We start from the raw sequence: 20786 nt of genomic DNA, 5'->3' as shown, positions 1-20786 counted from the left end.
GTATCATAAACGCAAATAGAACCGAATAGCAAATATTTGTACATCCACTTATGTGGATCACAATGCCCAGCAGAATATTAGGTAGTTAATGAAATCTCTATTTTATAGATCCTTGCATAATGCATTCTTTAAAGTTTGTGTACATATGCCCAGAAACAATAACATCTAACTTTTAGGAACTATTTTAATAGACTCAAATTTTTACATAGATAGAATTCTCTCAAAACATGTGCTCAAATCTTAAAATGTCTATTTTAATTGTACAAGATGGGGATATTTTTGAAAACTATATGATCTTTTCCAAAATTATAAAAAGAAAATACTAGCATATTATTAAGTACCAATTTAAAATAGAAATATGAATATAAGGTAGTGTCCATTAACACAACTTTTTTATTAACCATATTGCTTTTGGTATGTAGGTCATAAAGCAACTTCATTTCCTTTCATATTCTTTTCAAACTCATTTGTTTAAATTCTTTGGAGATAAATTCAAAGACAGTTCTTCAGGTATTACTAAGCCTCAAATACTTCCACTTAATGAGGTGAAATCCTGAGTCAGTATGCAATCAGAACTTTGAACTTCAATTAAATAAAGTGTCTCATCTCTGCTCACTGAATGTTATACTAATATATGAAGTCTTCATTGGTGAGAAAATATCAGCTCTCTGCCTTATTTTTTCAATTTCTTCATTACTCTATGGCTTTTCCTGTTTCTAGACTCTCTCCCAATTTACAATTCAACCAGAGGAAAGGTAATATAGAGTCCTAATTTTCTTTAAAGATTTATTTATTTATTATATGTAAGAACACTGTAGCTCTCTTCAGACACTCCAAAAAAGGGAGTCAGTTCTTGTTACAGATGGTTGTGAGCCACCATGTGGTTGCTGGGATTTGAACTCCGGACCTTTAGAAGAGCATTTGGGTGCTCTTACCCACTGTGCCATCTCACCAGCACCTAGAGCCTTAATTTAAAACTATTACTTTGGCCCAATGTTGCCAATTTAAGGCTGGGCAATCAACAGTAGTGATTATGTATGTGTTTCTCACAGATTCCCTCTCCATAGTCAAGAAGCTACAATTGAAACTACCTTGGTATTATTGTCATATAACATCACTCTTATTTCTTGAGATGAATTGATGAGATGAGAGCTGTACTCAAGCTTTATGGCTTGGACTGAGCACAGGGCATTTCTGTCTGTATTCTCGCCATCTCTATGCATCCCATGTGTGGAGACATCTAGCCTCCATTCAAATCTATTCTCAGCTTAAAATGTTTTAGTCTCTGAGGCTTACTGCTGAATAGATCGCTATTCTCCAGTTATCTGGTTCTAGTTTAATACTTTAATACTACTCTCCAAGCTGGCTGATTCAGTTAGCTTCCCTTGGCTTCTGACTGAATTCTTCTGCCTGGCCTCTTACTGACATTGGCAATGTGTTCTAATCTTCTGGGTTCTTCTGATTCTCTTGGTAGTTCTGTGTTAACCTGCAACCTAACCTATCTCTGTAAAACTGTAACAGAAAATCTCTCTCTCTCTCTCTCTCTCTCTCTCTCTCTCTCTCTCTCTCTCTCTCTCTCTCTCTCTATCTATCTATCTCTCTCTCTCTCTCTCTCTCTCTCCCTGCCTCTCCTTTATTATGTTGCTTCTTTTTCCTGTCTGTTCTCATAAGAGGCACATCCTATCTCTCACTCATTATGTCAAATCTTTCTCTGATTTGTCACTTTGTCCTTTTATTAGATGTCACTTTCAAACACTGCTGCTTCTTTCTGAATTTATTTGGGATTAAAGGTGTATGCTAAAAGTATGTCTGTGTTCCAGCCAGAGTGATTACATGTGTGTCACAGCTGGATCACACAGACCTGGAAGGCCTTTGGATGTGATCCATTGTCTGAGTAACCACATTGTTGGATTAAAATTCTTCTACACTGTCTCTCTGTGGTTGAGTAATTGTACCCTCCTTTCTCTCTTCAACTCAGTTTGAGCTTTTATAGGATATTGCTATATTCTTCTCAGTTTCATTCATTGGATTAAGTAATTGCCAAATGGAAAGGGGTTTAGATCAATGGAAACTTTTTACCATGTTTCATTTTTCAATTCTATCCCTTCATTCAAAGAATAATAGTTTTTTTGAATTCATGATGCTCAGACATGTTTCAGACTCACTTTTATGTTCTTTTAATATCTGAATACAAAGTTTTAATGGTGGATTTCATGAAATTATTTAATTTAGATTAAGGTAAATATATCACTAAATTAAACTCCAATCATTGCCAATAATATTACCTTTACCTCTTTGTGTTCCCTCCATACAATATTCATCCTACACATACATTCTAAACAGCCCATGACAGTACATACATTTTGTAATTCTCATGAGTGTTCCTGGACTTGGACTCTTATCTGATAAGAGTGATTTAATTTCTAGAAATGGGTGAAGTGGGTGACCTTCATAGGAGATGGACACAAATTACAACAACAATATTACACGGTGACCCCATCCTTTGCTTCATTACCACTAAGTCTGATGGGCTCCATACTTTACAAATACAAGTAAGGTTGTTAAATGTCACTTTAATGGTACATAATTTAATAATAAGTTGCCATTAATTCATTGGATGCAATCTTCTAAATTCATCTCTTAAAGCTATAATCTTCAATGACATTTGCAAATGATTGTAAGTCCTACATAAGATTGATGTTCTCAGCAGGCAAGCAAATAAAGAGAAGAGATTGGTGTAGGGGATTGGCCTAATGATGCTTGCATTCTAATGCTAATATTGGATCTTCAAAAGTGGTTGTTGCAGAGATGAGAGAGTTTGCTCATAGAGGCTATGTGACCTTGTCCTCAAGTTATTTCTAATTGGTAAATAAAGATGCCAATGGCTGGGCAGAAGAGACCTAGGTAAGATTTAGTGTTCCAGGATCAGAGGAAACTCATAAGGAGAATAAGGTGAAGGAAGAATAGAGGAGAAGCCACCATCAGTTAGGTGAGTCATGAAAATGTGGCTCTGTGGGCTGGTCAGCTGGAGTTATGAGGAGCCCAAATGTGTCACATCCCACTTGACCAGCAAGAAAGAAGCAACCACCGGTTCTTCTTAATGCAGTTTTACTCAGGCAGCTTCTCTTTACAAATCACCCAGCCTCTCTGGTTACAAGTGTTTTTCTCCACTCCAGCCACAACCACGCCCCCACCAATCACCACAGGTCCCATTACCTCACCAGGCAGGCTTGCTCAGCCAATCAGGAATTAAGGGTGGGCCATCCACCAAACATGGACTTGTTTACTGCCTGGAGCAGATTTCCATCCGGCTGGCTTGTTTACAGCCTGGAATGGCTCCACACACAAATGAAATATAGTAAGTAATAATTCTGGGTTGCCAATAAGAAAATAGATTCTAAAAACAGAGCATAGATATCTGCCCAGCTATTTTGCTCTTTATGTCTTATTGTAAGTATAAAGATTGTGCATGTCTTTTATCCAGGACCTAAATGGTCAAAGACAGGGTAGAAAGCTCAGAATGGGATTAATATGTAGTACAATACACTGGTGTCCTCATTAGAAAATGATCATCTTTCTCTCCCTCCCTCTGTACCCATCTTTTCCTGCATCATTTCCTCTCCTTCACTTTTTCCTCCCATTTCCTCTTTTTCTCCTTCATCTTTGGATTCCCCTTCTCTGCTTATATCACTCACCCTTTTCTCTCCATACTCAGGAAAGGAAATAAAAGGGGGCATCATAAACATGGCTACCTAAAGGGCCTGAGGAAAATTCATTCTAGGAAAATAATGGATTGTGCCTTAAATTTGGGCTTCTATCCTCTAGACTTGTGCCTTTTGTTTGTTATTTGGATGGGCAGATGACAAGTCTCATGACTCTTGTGAACATACCAAAATGTAACAGGTAAGCAGCTTTGTCTTGATTCATACCTGGGACTGATCACATGCAATGGCTATCCTTTGGATAGAGCCTTGCTTACATTTCCAATAATTATTTAATCTCATAGACACAGTGTTGTCCACTTTTCCACCTCATAATTATATACATTCCTCCATACATTTTTAGCATGACTATCTTGGCTGAGATTTGTCAACAATGCCTGCCAGTCTGTAGACATGTTTACTTTATGTACTTATGGTTTTCTTTGGCAGGAAATATGTATAGATATGCTCAGTTTATTATGTGCACTTATTTGCTTATATATTTTAACTTCTATTATTTTAAATTTTATATAATGTACTCTTGAGATCTTCATATTCTTCTATACACAAAGTAAGCATTAAGAAAGGTTTTTTTTAAGTACCATTAATGGATCTGAATATATGGCTTTAATATTATGTAATATAGCCTGGATATGTTGGCACATTACTTTAATCCCAGCATCTAAAGCAGAGGCATGCAGATCTCTGAGTTCAAATCCAGCCTGTTATAAAGAGCTATTCCTGGAACAGATAGGCTATACACACAGACACACAGACACACAGACAGACACACAGACACACAAAGACACATATACACCACTGTATCAAAAACCGAAAAAACCAACCAACCAACCAAACAACAACAGCAAAAACCTAAAATAGCTTTTAATGGGTCTGCAGAGATTATGATATTTGTATAATGAATGACAAGTGAGCTTTTCAGAGCTTACATTTTTTTTTGTGAAATACCTTAAGGAGATATAACAAAACCCTGAAGACATATGATAGGAAGTAATTATGTATAAATTCTTCCAGACCTTGCCCACTGGTTTTAGTATTTAATAATTCTACTTGGAAAAAAAGTGGAGGAAATAGTATAGAAAGAATGTGCTGGGGATATTACAGCCCTTCAGAGAAAATATATTCACACTCCCTGGATCCAATTAGACTGTTGACATACTTCCTTATCTGATTATAAACAACTTGAATTGCTTTTCAATGGTTTCAATAATATGCATATCAGAAATCAGTCAAGTATTTACATATTTATGTCATCTAAAGATGATATTTACTTGGCATTCAATCAAGTGTGTAAAGAATAGGAGCAGAAATGTTGAAAGGGCTCAGATGTGGTGATCATAAACTTATTACAATTAAAATATTCCAGTGAAGATCTTGCTGTAATGTTACATTTCAGAATATGTAATGTGTTTCAGTATTCTTTGATCAAGCTTGTGTTTAACTGACTAAAATCTAAGAAAGTGTTATTTCTAGACATCTACTTCAGATCACTTGAAAATTAAATTCAGATTTCCAACTTCATAAAAGCATATTTTAAAAGAAGGCAATTAAACTGATATCTAGCTCAAACATTTTTCTAGATATAACTTTTAAAAGGAATTAAAAAAAAAAAAGACTAACAGAAAGGACAGTTTGAAAGATCTAAAGCAAGAGCCTCAATTTTGTGAGCTGGTTTTCAGAAAAGAGCACCAGAATTCAAATACAGAACCTTCTATATTTTTCTCTAGAACTTGAACCTGTAGTTTCAGACTCTACACATTATCTACAAAACTAAGATTAACTTTTACCATGTTAATGATGGCAGAATTCAAAACAGGTTGAACAAAAAATTTCAACAATAATAGAATCAGTAGAGGAAACCCATGGTCTGGTACCTGTATGATGCCTCCTGTGTGGGAAAACGTTAATCGGTGTTTATTGCATGAGGACTGGAGGGCCTGCTGTTGCTGTCCATAATTATACTCCATTAGCCATTGACATTATTTAAGCCTCATTATTGCTCCAAATGAATCAACACCCCAAAGCTAAACTTTATGTCAGTATAGATTATTTGAATGAGTTCCCACAGTAAATTGAACTTGGTGAAAAAACGTGTGAAGACAGAACAAAATCAGAGGAGAATCTTTTGAGTACATCTGTTTCAGTGATAAAAGGTGACATTCCATTTTTGATATTTTTCCAAACTAACAGTGATAAAAATAACACACTATTTTCAGTTTTCAGGGCTATTTACTTTGTTTTGGTTAAAACTAGTAAGATATGCTTTGTACACAAGAAAACATACAATATTAAGTCCACACTGTGAACTTATATGTCACCAGGCCTGATGCTCGACAAGGAAGATAAACAATGATGAAGATACTTCTAGTAACTATAAACCCTTCCAAGCTTATGATGCTTCTGTTAACAATTTGGGTGCCATTCACATATAAGAAAACTTAATGTCTCAAATATAAAAATAAGATATTTATTTATTAATATTCAAAGGAGAATTTCTTAGGTTAGAAAACACAACTTTCCAAGCTAGCTAGTTTGAAGATGAATATGAAATGGCTATATTATGGTATTTGACTGGGAATAGTTCCTCTAGGCACATATATCTGAATACTTAGTACCCTAGTTGGTGAAAATCTGATTTGGAAAGATCAGATGGTATGGCATTGTTGGAGAAATGTGTTACTGGGGATGGGTTTTGAGGTATCAAATGCTCACTCTAGGCCTAGTTTCACATTCTCTGCCTCCTGCCTACAAATCAGATGTGAGCTCTCAGCTACTGTTCCACACCTATGACTGACTGCCTGTCACCATGCTCTACAATGAGCTACAATGAGCATAGACAGAACCTCTGAAACTTTAAGCAATGCAACTAAAAGTATTCCTTCCTTAAGTTAACTTGATTATGATGAATTTTAACATAAATTGAACAGGTTAAATTGGAAGAACCATCTAAATGATTGAACAGGTACATACATGGGAAGAATTTAGAGATATAATGAGAGATTTAAGAAAGAAAACCGCATTGACAAAACAGACAGAAATGGAAGTTGTGAGTACTGATTAGGCAGAATAATTGGGAAATATTAATATCACATGTTGTGAAATAATATTCATGAAGGTGAACCTTTAAGAAGATCATGTTGATCAAAGGGCACAGAAAACACACAGTGTGTGATGGACTGCAGTAGTATAGCTGCACTCTCCTGTGTGTGATGTTTACATCCAGGTCCAGAATCAGTGTGGGAAAACAAACAGGAACTTAGAAAACACCCTAAAATTATGCCTAATGCAATGATAATGTTACATAAAACTGAAAGGTCAGACATTCTATGGTAAATGAAAGCATCATGCAAATATTAAAAATGACATTAATGCTCCTACTTATAGAGTACTCAATATTTTAATGACCTTATATCTTTTAAAAATTATTTTATTTTTTACATCCTCAAAGTTATCCACTCTTGGTAACCCCTCCCAGAGTTTGTACCCCCTCCCCCTTTGCCACTGAGATTGTGCTCCCCCCCCCAGGGCAGCCTCATCCTCTGAGGCTTCAAGTCTCTACATGATTAGGTGCATTATCTCCCAATGATGCCAGACACAGCAATCCTTTGCTACATATGTGCTAGGGACCTCAGACAAGCCCGTGTATGCTCTTTGGTTGGGGGCTTAGTATCTGGGAGATCCCAGGGTCCAGGTTAGTTGACACTGTCTTCCTTTATGGTTGCCATCCCATCTCCTTCAGCTCCTTCAATCCTTCACCTAACTCTTTCATAGGGGTACCCAACCTCAGTCCAGTGGTAGGCTACTCAGTGTCTGCATCTATCTCAGTCAGCTGCTCTTAGAGCCTCTCCGATGACAGTCATACTAGGCTCCTCTCTGTAAGCACAACATAGCAGCAGTGATAGTGTCAGGATTTGGTGACTATCTATGGGACAGATCACAATTTGAGCCAATCACTGGTAGGGCTTTCAGTCTCTGCTCCATTTTTGTCCCTGAACTTCTTTTAGACAGAAGTAATTCTGGGTCATACATTTTGGAGGTAGGTTGGTGACTGCATCCCTTCACTGGGTGCCCTGTTTATCTATGAAAGGCAATATCCTCAGGTTCCATTTCCCTACTAATCGTCATTTTTGTTCCTTCATTGCTTTTAGACAGGATCAACCCCTGATGACCTTATATATTTATCCATTATTTGGTAAACTGATTTTAGGACAGCATACCGGAGGCAAATACACACACACACACACACACACACACACACACACACACACATATATATAATTTAATGGTTTCTAAAGCTGTAAAGCTGATAAAAAATCCATACATGCTTAGTTTTAGGATAAGAAGATGGATTGTACAATGGGTAGCACTAATGAAGTAAATAAATGAAACAAAAACAGGGTGTAGAAAAAATAATAAATGGAAGCAAATCTAGGTAATCCATTTAAATAAGCAAATAAGCAAAGAAACAAACAAAAAATCATTTTAATCTGATGAAAAATATGCAATTCCCACTTCAAAAAATCTTTCAAAAATCCTCCCTCTTACCCAACAGTGCTAAATAAAACATTTAAGCCAAGGGATGAGTTTTGATATAGACAACTGACCTTCAGACTCAGCATACAGTAAACTTGATTGTACCTCATTGTATGCATTTGTATGTGGAAAAACAGTAACTGTGCCTTTTGTAATCCATTCACTTTCTTATTCTGAAATACATATGCATTGATTACACTGATTATCAGCTATTCAGCTGGACACATCCACACATTCTATACTGTCTGTAGGAATTCTTTTTGTACTTAACCATCTGGTACAATTGAACAGAAAAGAAAACAAAGTAAAGCAAAACAAAACAAAACCTAAAATTGACATCTTCTACTTGCACGTACACACTCCTGAACAAGCTTCTACTAATGTAGTCATGATTGCCAGTTTTGTGTTCAGCATTCCTCTAACATTTGGAAAGTAAATTTGAATCACTTTTCTTGTTTTAACTTCTACAAAACTGGATTTTGGAACTCCCCTGCTAACTGAGTCCCCTTGAGTACCCCAAGCTGACCTGAGCAGTCTGCTATCCTCACTGTCCCTCCATTTCTCCACACTCTCAGTCCACCTTCATCCGACCTACCGATCCTAAACCATACAGGCAAGTCAATAGTGAATACAAACTAAATGGAGAGAAATAATTCTACTAAAATCAGGGATAAGACAAGGCTGTCCACTCTCTCTCTATTCAACAGAGAAAGTGAAGTACTAGCTAGAGCAATAATACAACTAAAGGAGAGCAAGGGGATACAAACTGGAAGGGAAGAAGTCAAAATACTGCTATTTGCAAATGATATGATAGTAAACATAATTGTCCCCTCCCCAAATTCTACCAAATTACTCCTACAGCTGCTAAACCCCTTCAGCAAAGTGGCTGGACACAAAATTAACTGAAAGAAATAAGTAACCTCTCCCCCCCCCCTTATACAAATGATAAACAGACTGAAAAAGAAATTAGGGAAACCATACCCTATACAATAGCTGCAAATAATATAAACTATCTTGGTGTAATACTAAGCAAGCAAGTGAAAGATATGTATGACAAGAAGTTTAAGTCCCTGAAGAAATGAACTGAAGAAGGCCTCAGAAGATGGGGAGATCTCCAATGCTCACCGATCAGTAGGATTAACATAGCAAAAATGGACATCTTACCAAAAGCAATCTACAGACTCAATGCAATCTTCTTCAAAATTCCAACACATAGAAAGAGCGATTCTCAACTTCATATGGAAAAACAAACAAACAAATCAGGAGAGCCAAAAATAAAATCCAGATCAATAAAAGAATTTTGAAAGGAACTGTCATCCCTGACAAACTGTACTACAGAACAATAGTGATAAAAAAACATACAAGATCAAGGGGCCTCTCTTTCCAATGATGGCCGATTAGGCCACCTTCTGATACATATGCAGTTATAGACATGAGCTCTGGGGGGTACTTGTTAGTTCATATTGTTGTTCCACCTATAGGGTTGCAGATCCCATTAGCTCCTTGGGTACTTTCTCTAGCTCCTCCATTGGGATGGAGCTGTGATCCATCCAATAGTTGACTGTGAGCATCCACTTATGTGTTTGCTAGGCTCTGGCATAGCCTCACAAGAGACAGCTATATCTGGGTCCTTTCAGCAAAATCTTGCTAGTGTATGCAATGGTGTCAGTGTTTGGAGGCAATTATGGTATGCATCCCCCCGTATGGCAGTCTCTAGATGGTCCATCCTTTCATCTCAGCTGCAAACTTTGTCTCTGTAACTCCTTCAATGGGTGTTTTGTTCCCAATCCTAAGAAGGGGCAAAGTGTCCACACTTTGGTCTTCGTTCTTCTTGAGTTTCATGTGTTTTGCAAATTTTATCTTGTATCTTGGGTATTCTAAGTGTGGGAGTGGGTGGTAAGGGAGTGGGGGGGAGGGTATGGGGGACTTTTGGGATAGCATTGGAAATGTAAATGAAGAAAATACCTAATAAATAAAAAAAAGAAAAAAAAGAAATTTTAAAGAAAAAAATCTGTTCACAAAATATATAAAATATTCTACTATTTAAACTTTCTTTCCTAGGTTTGACCTATTAAATATATTTCTGTGCATAAAAGACATGCTGTCTGCAGCAAGAGACACATTTGGCAACCCACTGAAGAAGTCTTATTTTTTCTAGAATTGATTGATGGTTTGCTGAGGAAAAGAACAGTGGGGTTTGAGGGAACAATGTTATAAAACAGAAAATAAATATAAACTACCGTGGTAAAAGAAACAAACAAACAAACAAACAAACAAACAACAACCCCTGCATGGTATTGGTATAGAAACAAACATGTAGAACAATGGAATCAAATCAAATATCCTAAAATCAAGTGACACACTTATAGAAACTGATTTTATATAAAGAAGCCAAAACTATATAACAGAAAAAGAAAAGATCTTCAACAAACAGTGCTTGCTGGTCCAACTAGATGTCTATATGTAGAAGAATACAAATAGATCCATGTATACCACCATGTACAAAATGCAAATCCAAGTTGATCAGGTTCCTCAGCATAAAGCAGATACACTAAATCCAATGGAAGAGAAAGTAGAAAATGCCCTTGAACGCATTGGTATAGGAGACAGTTTCCTGAACAGAACACCAATGGCTCGGGTTCTAAGGTCAATGGGATCTAAGCATGAAAGTACATGCTTCATGCTTCATTCAAAGGACACTGTCATTAGGACAAAATGGCAGCCTACCTATTGGGAAAAGATCTTTACCAAACCTACATCTGAGAGGGGGGCTAGCACCTCAAATTCACAAAGAACACAAGAAGTTAGATAACAATAGCCCAAATAACCCAATTAAAACATGGGACATGGACCTAATGGGCCAATTCTCAAGTGAGGAATATTGAATGACTGAGAAGCACTTAAAGTAATGTTCAAAATCCTTAGTCTTCCAGGAACTACAAAAGAAAACGACTATGAGATTTCTTTTTATAGCACTCAGAATGGATAAGATCAAAAACTCAAATAATAGCATATGCTGGCAAGGATATGGAGCAAGGGGAACATTCATGCATTGCTGGAGAGAGTACAAATTTATATAACCACTTTGGAAATTAATTCGATGTTTTCTCAGAAAAATGGAATTCGTTCTACCTCAAGACCCTGCTAAAACACTCATGGGCATACATTGAAGAGCTGCTCCACCATCCCACAAAGACACTTGCTCAACTATATTCCTACCAGCTTTATTTGTGATTGGCAGAAACTGGAAACAACCTATATGTACCTCGATGGAAGAATAGATAAAGAATATGTGGCACATCTACACAGTGGAATACTATTTAACTATTAAAAACAAATACATTATGAATTTTGCAGATAAGTGGATGGAACTTGAGAATATCATTCTGAGTGAGGTTACTCAGATTCCAAAGGACATGCATGTTGTGTGCTAACTTTTAAATGGATATTAGCCATAAAATACAGGTTCAGTTTTATACTACACTGACACAAAGAAGTTAAACAAGAAAAGAGACCCAAAATCTCACTTCAAAGGAGAATAAAATAGTCATAAGAAGGGAGAAGGCTAGGAGAGGAGTTGGAGCAGGTGATTGGGAGGTCAGGATCAGATATGGGGAGGGATAAGAGAGATAGCCAGATGAGTATAAAAATGAATAGAAATCTGCTACTAAAGGCTGTGGGAAGTTGCAGGGCATCTTTAGGTTGTGGCAGAGACCTGGATTAGGGAGGTGCCCAAGAATCAGTGGGATGATCTTAGCTGTGTCTCACAGTATTGAGGATATGGAATCTGAAGTGGCTACCTTCTGTAGCTAGGTGGGAATCCCAGTGAATCAGTAAGTACATAAATCCGCCCACAAAACTTTTGACTCAAAATTCATCCTGTCTATAAGGAATGCAGGGACCAGGGATGGAGCAGAGACTAAGGGGATGAGCAAATAAAAACCAACCCATCTTCAGACCCATAGCATGGGTAAGCACCAATCTTTGACACTATTAATCCTACTCTGATATGCTTGTAGAAAGGAGGCTAGCATGGTTGTCCTCTTAGATGCTTCATCCAGCAGCTGACTCAGACAGATGCAGAGAGCCACACTAAACATTTGATGGAGATGGAGATATTTCCATGAATAGAGGAAAGGACTACAGCCCCTAAAGGGATAGAAACTCTACAGAAAGACCAGCAGTATCAACTAACCTAAATCTTTGGGGCTGTGGGAGAATGAACCACCAACCAAGGAACATACAAGGGCTGGACCTAGGCCTCCCTGCATATAGTTAGAAGATGTGCAGCTTGGTCTTCTTGTGGGTCCTGAACAGCTGAATGTTGGCTATCCCATCACTGTTGTCTTTCAGTGGGATATGTTATTTTAGCTGGGCTTCCTTTTCTGGCCTCAGTGAGAGAGGATGTGCCTAGCTCTGCAGAGACTTGATATACCAGAGTGGGAGTATGGAGAGAAAGATTATGGGAATGGTTGACCAGTGGGGATGGGGGCAGTGAGTAGATATAAAAGAAAAGTGTGAAATAATAAATAAATGAACTTAAAAATGAAATTTGACTAGAAGTTTATTGTTGCGGCCCGACCAGCAGTCCGCAACGTGAACGGTTTAACTGAGGATGGCAGCTGGAGCTGAAAAGAGAGGAAACTAGACAGTGTGGGAGAAAGAACGAGGCCAAGACGATTTCATGTTCAAAGCCCCCCTTTACTAGTTTCGACATTCAGTTATAAAGGAATGGGGAGGGAACCCGATTTCCCGCCAAGTAACTCGGGGTCCAGTAGCAGGATGAACACGTGTGTGGCTCCAAGCAGCAAAGTGACAGGGTCCAGCAGTGGGCGTGGCAGAACGAATGAGCAGGAAACTCCACCCCTGAGCCAGCAGGTTCCAGGCTGGGGGAAGGGAGACCACAGTTTATATTTAAGGAATCTCAAGATCTAAACAATTTTATGAATGGTTATTAATTTAGATTTATCTTATAGGTTCTTCAGTATATTTGAAGGAAGTAATGCTCATTTGTAGCATTGAGTCTCATTTTATTGTATTATAGTTCATGCTTCCAATAGTTTGTACATAGGTTCATAGATAGTTATTTTAATCCATATATATGATTACTCCATACATTTCTCTATCATTCTGTATCTGATGATATGACAGAATTCTAAATAAAAAGAACTATACAAATCCAAAAGGTTTACTTATTTCATGGCTCTGGAGTCACAAAGTGCAATACAGAAATAAAACCACATGGATATTTAGTGTTTTATTATCTTCTCGGTGTGTGCAAGTCTTTATTATACTCATCTAATAGTTTTACTTATTGTGTAGTCAATGTTTTCTCATCTTTTTGTTAAATTTAAATTTACAACTTGTGGAGCAGAACATACATATATATGCATGGATATGTGTGCCTGTTCACATACATATGTTCACATGTATATTTGTACATTTGATTGAAATTGATATTCAGGTGTCTTTCTTCATCATATTCTACCTTATATACAGAGTCAAGGTCTTCACTAAACTAAATTTTAGGATAGTATAGCTGGCCTGTTTTCTTCAGGGTCCTCTTTCTTTGACTTAATTATGCTTGATTTATAAAGGGGTTACCAAGGTCTGTTGGATTCTGGGTTTCTAAATTCCAAACTCTTGCTTGTATGGCAAGCATATTTAACCCACTGGTGTATCTCTGCAGATTTTGCTTTGTTATGGAATATTATATAACTCTGGCTTCCTATCATTGTACTGTATATTAGAGAATGGCCTTGAATTCCTATTCTTCCTGCCTTTGTTCCCTAAGTATTAGAATCATAGGCATGCATCATTATGCCTGGCAGTAGCTATGTTTTAAAACATTAAATAATTTACTTAATAATTCTGAAGGTTTTTGATAAGATACTCAGCCAATTTACACTTCTACCAATACTGAAGACGTTGATTTTCACTCCAGCACTTGTTAGAAAGTGTTTCCATTTGAGGAGCCTCCTGAGAATAGCCAAGTGACCAGTCTGGGGATTATTTAATGCTCTAGTAAATGTTTATGGGACCTGATTTGTATTCAGCCTCATACAGAAGTGATCTTTCAATGCAAAAATCCATCCTCTGTCAAACTGTCAAACGTTATCACCCTGACCACATGAAATAAATATGCTATAGAGAAATAATTGTTTATAATTTCAATTGTTAATAACCCAAGGACTGTGTGGGCCTCCACTGACTATTGTGCTTCCTATAGTCCCTAAGTGATTGTATCAATACTGACCATATAAATATTAGCCATCATAAATTTCAACACAAACCAATAATTATTTTATTATGTTTATGTGAGACTACGATGTATGTATACATTTCCCCTAAATAGCTTTGCCTATGAGAAAAGGTGTTCGCTTCAATTATGTATACCCATTCTCATCAAATTTTTCTTCTACTGAAGAGTATTCAACCTGAGGGTTGTGCAATCAATCTATCACATGTGAAAGTTTTGTAACCAAAGACACATCCATGAGTGGGTGTTAGAACACTTCATTTTCTTTAAAGATTGACTTGTGAAGATATCAATCTAATTTTACCCATGCTCTGTCTCTCTGTAGGTGCACATCAACTTAGTTCCCTGCCTTCACATGTCAGGTCAGCAGTGGCTCTTGTGTACTTGTTAATGGCTCATGCTCTTGAAGAAATGTTGTGGTAAAGCTACTTTCTTGTCAATGCAAGCGATGTCTCCATGAAACAGAAAATCGTGTTGTGTGGTGTACACATGAGAAGACTGCATTTTCACCATGAACTGAGATCCTGAAGTAAGACAAAAATGTTGACAAACACAATTCTACTTATATTCTGCTTAATATAATGTGGGAAAAGTTGGATATTTTGCTCAGAGACTTAACAAAATGTATCACTTTTTAGTCTCCCTGTGCATTTAGCATGCCTTTGGCAACATGCTCTGCTTAGCAAACATTACCCAGTTTTTAACTCTCATGGAGTTTGGCGTCTACCTTGAGGAACTAACCAACCATGAGGAAATGTCACCAACAATCAAGCTGCATTTTGTTTAGGAGGAGTTACTTCCTCAGACAAAGCTTCATTGATAAAATGAAATTCCTTAAATATGTCTGAAGATTAACCCTAGTTGTTTTTTTTTTTTTTTTTCTTATCTTGAAAATCACATGGAGTTTTCTTTTTGGGGTGGGTGTTGTTTTATTTTGAGAGAGAAATTTGCCATGTAACATGGGCTGCCCTTGCAATCGCTGTGGAGCCAAGGCTGAATGGAGTTCAGTGAATGAGAAGAGTAGATAGCAGATCAGAAGTTAGATTATAAGAAAAGGAAATGGTAGAAATTTCTTCTCCTATATTAAAAAATAATTTAAATACTACACTGTAATAGATAAGCAAACACAATTTGTAAATGAAAGAAAATCCAAAAACAAAACTTAAACACAAAATTGTAGAAATCCACAGTAAGTAGTGAAGTCTTCAGGGATACCAGGAGAAACAATAAGTACTTTCAGATATCAAATATTCCAACAAGAGAGCTTCTTAGCCGATACAATAAAAATCAAATGACAGTGTTACATCCATCAAGAGACTGAAAGAAAACATGTGCAACATAACAATATGGAAAAAGTGAATCACAACACACACACACACATTCACAGATTCACAGGCACTTGTGCTTTGAAAGCACAAGTGAAATATGTCTATTTTTTCAGGTAGAATTTAGAAGCAAAAAGGATTACTTATAGATATCTTCTAAAAAGCAATATAAAAAGAAATACAAAATAGCTTATTGTGTTAGAAAAAATACATGGAAGTTTGAAAATATAATAACTAAATAAATAAATACACTGAATTTCTATTGTTGAAAAATATAAAGGATTATTGATGATGTGAAACAATTCTTTAAAATTTCTTTTAGTTCAAAAATTATAAAGTAAAATTCCAATATTCACAGCCATGCATGAGGAATATTTCAAGTTCTAGTGCCTATCTTACATTTAGGGAATTAAAAGAGCAGTCACTACAAAATTTTGAAATGAAAGAATGATTTTGTACTCCAGAATAATCAGGTAGAAAATAGAAAATATTTTTTAAAAAAATCTGCCTTAATATAGTGAGCTCTGAAAAAATAATATAAGCAATAGGTATGTCATTAAAGTGGAAATGAGTACTGTGGACTGTATCTTGGTAGTCTGTACTTTTTTGGGGGGACTAACATCCATTTATTAGTGAGTACATACCATGCTTGTCCTTTCAGGTCTGAGTTACCTCACTCAGGATGATATTTTCTAGTTCCATCCATTTGAATGAAAAACTCAGGATGCCCTTTTTCTTAATAGCTGAGTAATATTCCATTGTGTAAATGAACCACCCTTTCTGTATCCATTTTTCTGTCATGGGACACCTGGGTTGTTTCCACTTCTGGATATCACAAATAAGGCCACTATGAACATAATGGAACACATGCCCCTGTGGCATGATTGGGGCATTTTTTTGGGTTATTCTTGAGTGGTACAGCTGAGTCTTCAGGTAGATCTATTTCTAATTATCTGAATAACCTCCAGATTGATTTCCAGAGCTGTTGTACCAGTTTGCAATCCCAGCAGCAATGGAGGAATGCTCCTCTTTCTCCATATCCTCTCCAACATGTGTTGTCAGCTGTGATTTTGATCTTAGATATTCTGATTGGTGTAAGGTGGAATCTCAGGGTTGTCTTGATTTTTATTTCTCTGAGTACTTTGAACATTTCTTTAGGTGCTTGCTTCTCAGCCACTCCATATTTCTCAGTTGTGAAATCTTGGTTTAGTTTTATATACCATTTTTTTTTTATTGAGTTGTTTGGTATTTTGGTGGTTAGCTTCTTGAGTTCTTTCTATATTTTGGATATTAGCCCTCTATAGGATGTGGGGTTAGTGAAGATTTTTTTTCCCAATATGTAGGATGCTGATTCATCTTATTGACTCTGTCCTTTTCCTTACAGAAACTTTCAAGTTTAATGAGGCCCCCTCTATCAAATTTTGATCTTAGAGAATGATCCATTGGAGTTCTGTTTAGGAAATTTCCCCCTGTGCCAATAAGATAAAGGCTCTTTACCACTTTCTCTTCTATTAGATTAAGTGTATCTGGTTCTATGTTGAAGTCCTTAATCTATTTGAAGTTGAGCTTTGTGCAAGGTGACAAATATGGGTCTATTTTCATTTTTCTAAATATAAACAGCCAGTTAGACCAGCACCATTTATTGAAGATGCTTTCTTCTTTCCATTGTATATTTTTGGCTTGTCAAAGATCAAGTGGAAAAAAAAAAGATCAAGTGTCTATAAGTGTCTACGTTTTAAGTGCCCAAGTGAGGATACCTCAGTCCCACTTGGAAGGGAGAAGAAAGCAATCACAAGTGGGGAATTAGGGAGGGAGCTGGGAGGGAAAGTGGATGGTGGGGTGGAGGGGAGAGGTAGCAGGGAGGAGGAGAGGGAAACCTTATCTGGTATTGGGTAAGGGAAAAGGACTGAAGCTCTCAGGACCAGCAGGAAAAAAATGGAAAAAGGCAACCTCAGGAGATAGGAGGTTGGGGCACCCTCCAGAATGCACTGGAGCTCTGGGAGGTGAAAGACTCTCAGGACACAAAGAGAGGGACCTTAGATGAAATGCCCGACAGTAGGTAGAGGGAACTTTTAAGGCCCAACTCCAGCACGAAGATGGCATCAGGCATCAAATGAGGTTGAAGGGAGCCATCCAACAGTTACAACTTAGACCCATAATTGTTCTTTTCTGAAAGAATTACAGGGATGGAAAAGGAGATGAGCCTGATGATAAGAAGGTCCAATGACAGGCCCAAAGTGGGATCTAGCTCCAGGGGAGGTTCCAAGGCCTGACACTAATACTGAGGCTATTTAGTGCTCACAATAAGGGACCTAGCATGACTGTACTCCGGAAGACCCAACAGGTGGATGAAAGAGCCAGATGCAGATATTTGCCCCCAAACAATGGACAGAAGCAGCTGACCCCTGTTGTTGAATTAGGGAAAGGCTGAAAGAAGCTAAGGAGAAAGGGTGAACCTTTAGGAGGACCAGTAGTCTCAATTAATCTGGACCCCCGAGATCTCTCAAACACTGGACCACCAAAAAGGCAGCATACACCAGTTGATATGAGGCCCCCAACACACATACAGTAGAGTACTTCCAGGTCTGTGTTCTTTCAGAGATGATACGCCTAACCCTCAAGAGACTGGTGGCCTCAGGGAGTTTAGAGGTCAGATAGGGTGGGGGGTGGGGACATCTACATGGAGACAAGGGGGTGGGGAGGAGGTGTGGGATGTGGAACAGTTGGAGGGTGGATGGGAGGAATAAAATATGGAATGTAAAAAAAATAATTAATTAATTTTTTAAAATGTTCACTTTTTAAAGAAAAAAATGGAAATAATTTTAATCAGGGATAATAAGCCAGTTACAGCAAGACCAATGTGTCAGAAATAATAGTATTCACCCCAAATCTTTAATTAGACAAAATTTCAATAGATCACATGAAACAATGTTTCAAAAGCATATATTCTCAGACTTCATTTAGAAATGTTCTTCATAACAGTGCTATTTCAGTATACTAGCATAGGAATTTAAAATAGTTTTATAAGGTGTGAATTCAAGGAGTGTACAACAATAATGAAAAATTTACATCATATGAAACCATCAAAGAAAGAGAGAGAAGTTTGTTATAATACTTTTTCCTGGGAAGAAGCAAAACACACACACACACACACACACACACACACACACACACACACACACCTACTCTTAACAGAAATGGAGCCCAAGGAAGACAAAGTATGAATTGTTCAAAGTGCAATTGTATGAGCAAATGTGTTTTATTGATGTTACTTACAAGATCATAAATTACTCAAGAACAGTTGTTAGCCAAAGTCCACCCTATTACAGGACAACTCACCAACTGAGAACCTGGAGCACACAGCACAGCCTGCAGGAAGCTAAAAAGGTTAGCGAGTGTGTCTTTCACGTGACTCAGTCTAATGCTCTTTCAGGCATCTGAGTTAGTGTCTGCTTCTTCCCGAAAGCTTGTCAAATCTCAATGTGTTCTTTGCAGTTTCTTTTGTCTGATTGTGACTCTCGGGAGCCTTATTTCTTACTTTGGGAGGGAAGGGACCAGTGAAACGGTTCACTCTCAGAAACTTCCAAAAGTTATTTTGAGTTGTTTACCTTTCTGTTTAGGGAGTTTCCCCTGTAGGATGCAATGTTTCAGTCTCAGAGGTTGTTAGGGTCCAGAAATAGCCATGCAAACCACTCAACACCAATCTCAGCCAGTTATGAATGGTTTATTGAATGCATTTTCCAAACCTGAATAATCAAGGACATAGCCAAGAGTCAGGATCCAAAACTGTGACCCAGGGCAGTCTTCAGAATCAATTTTTATGTGGGAAAAAAGAATGAACAGGTACATTGACAACAGTTACAACATACAGTCTTTCTAGACAAAGCAGCACTGTCTGACATTTAAGCTGATAGGCTGGAAGCTAGGGAATCTGCAAAGTCCGAAAGGCTTCCTGACAAAATACAAGCTGATTTTGTGAGGGAAAGGATGTCCAGGAGAGCCTATGCTATTTAATTAGATTGCATAAAATACACAACTATACAATGTGTGTATGTGTGTGTGTGTGTGTTTGTGCATCTGTCTGCCTGTCAGTCTTGGGGTCTGCTCTGTGTTCTTCTGTTTCTTAGGTAATTTTAAAGGAAATATTTAATAAGAAAGCAAGCTTTTAGATTAACACAAAAAATACTACCAGGTAGATACCCTAGAACATGCTGGAAGTATAATCCTCTAAGAAGGACATGTTAATGTTGAAAATGTTTATGAATGTAGTAATTGTGTTGTTACCAATGAACCCCTTAGAAAGAGAAAAGTTTTAAAAACATTTAGACAATATTCTTAGTCACAATATAATTTTACTGAAAATAAATGAATAAAAATATTTAGAACAGAAATATATACACAGATAGGTGCAGCTTTTTACATGAATGTGAATATTCAAATAAATGTTCACTATATATGTGTGTGCATATATACATATACATATACATATATCTATTCATGAATAGATGGTAGAAAAAATTAATTTTGAAATAATAGAAAATCCATCAATTTATGGTATGGATGAAATTAAATTGATGTTAAGGTACAAATTTCAGTACTTATTTCATTTATTATGAAGTAAGAAAATATGTGAATTAAAGAAGAAACTCAAAATGTTAATTTACAAACACACTAAAGAATTCATGCGCTAAACTATTTCTTACAGAATTTTTATCCCAGATATCTTTAGCAAAGGATTGATTATTTGCTTTACGTATTTTAAAAATACATAAAATAAAAAAATACTCCCAATACTTCTACAAACTTCTAACTTCCCTTATACCAAAATCTCAAGAGATATTGTGACATAAAAATAGTATATTAAAAATTGTGAATAGAGCAGTCCTTTGCTAAATACCAGTGAATTCATTTATACAAATTGTGTTAATGAGATATGACAAATTTTGA

This window comes from Mus caroli, unplaced genomic scaffold (assembly GCF_978045245.1).
Source record: "Mus caroli unplaced genomic scaffold, Mus_caroli_1 scaffold_3, whole genome shotgun sequence".
Classification (NCBI taxonomy): domain Eukaryota; kingdom Metazoa; phylum Chordata; class Mammalia; order Rodentia; family Muridae; genus Mus; species Mus caroli.
Note: the sequence above shows the minus strand (reverse complement) of the source record.